This window comes from Austrofundulus limnaeus, unplaced genomic scaffold (assembly GCF_001266775.1).
Source record: "Austrofundulus limnaeus strain Quisiro unplaced genomic scaffold, Austrofundulus_limnaeus-1.0 Scaffold315, whole genome shotgun sequence".
Lineage (NCBI taxonomy): Eukaryota > Metazoa > Chordata > Actinopteri > Cyprinodontiformes > Rivulidae > Austrofundulus > Austrofundulus limnaeus.
The window spans coordinates 170,681-172,142 of NW_013952717.1; the positions used below are offsets into that span (position 1 = coordinate 170,681).

The following is a 1,462-nucleotide window of genomic DNA, read 5'->3' on the forward strand; positions in this document are numbered from 1 at the left end:
ATATAATTTTTTGTATAATAATAACTCATCACAAAATTGATAAACAAAATTTTTATTCAATATTGGTTTCGCTTTGTATTCAGTTGTCACAAGCCGTTTCAGTCCATTTCATCATCTGGCTTAAAAAAGAAAAGTGTTTTTACTGCCCTCTTGTGGTCATAATGTGTAACTGCAATTTCAGTAAAGCGGAATTCAATGCAACTATATACTGTTTCCGGTCATGCTTTTCAAAGTAAAACATTTAAACTGACTCGTAGCAACAGTACGTCTGGAATATGCTTTTATCGTAAAATTTGAAATAAAAACGCAGTAAAGAACAACATCAGAATTAATTAACTGGGTAAAAATGGAGTAAAAACATTTTGTGAGGTGATTCTGTGTTTCACTGAAGGAACTCTCAGCTGTTGTTTTCCTGCGGCTTCCTTAACCCCAGTAGGTGGCAGTACTGTGTTGAGTTTGGACACAAAGAAGAAGAGCGTTACCGGAAGTTACCCTCGTGTCTGCGTTATATCTGCGCGGACACGGTCAATAAAACCGATTAAAACTCTTCGCGTTAAAAATCAACTTCACCAAACAAGTAAGTTGGATTTTAAACGTGAGTGTTGTGTTTAAATGAATGTCTCTGATGTTTGTCACGCGATATAAATGTTTATTTTAGCGGATGTTTAGGTTAGCTTGTTGCTAACAGATTAGCGCTGTTTAAGATCCACGCAAACCTAAAAGTTTGATGATTTATAATTTTGTTTCTGGCCGAATATATTGTATTGTGTCAACTTCATTTTTATTTGACAATAACTGTGTTTTAGTTTAAATAATGAAGAAACTTAAGGGTATAAACATAAATATAAGCGGCTTTGTGTTGTGTGAACTTATAAACATTTAAATTTAAGGGATGAACCCCTAGTTTCTCCTCATATCATTTATTTAGTATATTTAGCTGTTTCTTTTTTTACTGGCAGCTTGTTTTTCTGACACCTTTAGTTTCTGAAAATGCCAAAAAGAACAATTTGATGTGTACAGTTTATGAATATTACAGGCTTGTTCTCCCTGATGAACTGTAGGGATGTGGTTAAATGTTTAATCCTTCACCAATATTAAATCTGACAGCAGATTCCAAAGGAACATTTCAAACCAAACAAAATAACACCTAAATCCTGTGATTATCTGCAGTCTGAGGGAAGTTATTGATGTTTGTTCAGGTGAAATCAGCTCATGTTTTCTTGCTGCAGTTCACAGCAGAACCAATGGGATCATTTCACCTTATTGTTTTCTGTTTTTCATCATAACTTCAGTGTTCAAGATGTCACCATGAAATTATAGGAAAAGATTCACATTCTGGTTTTTGTTGGAAGCATCTTGTATCTTGAACACTAATTAAACTTAATAATAACCAATGCAAAAGTAGCAGAAATGGTATAAAATAATATTACAGGACAAACTGTAGCATCCAATTACCGTAATG

General features: G+C 33.7%; 1 protein-coding gene across 1 annotated transcript in view; it reads left to right on the top strand.

The window, feature by feature from the left end:
* The first annotated feature begins 463 nt into the window (after positions 1-463).
* Positions 464-1,462, top strand: part of znf622 (zinc finger protein 622) — a 5,030-nt gene continuing 4,031 nt past the window's right edge. The window contains exon 1 of the mRNA XM_014022022.1: positions 464-577. The gene's annotated coding sequence lies outside the window, so the exon portion shown is untranslated. The remainder of the gene's footprint in view (positions 578-1,462) is intronic.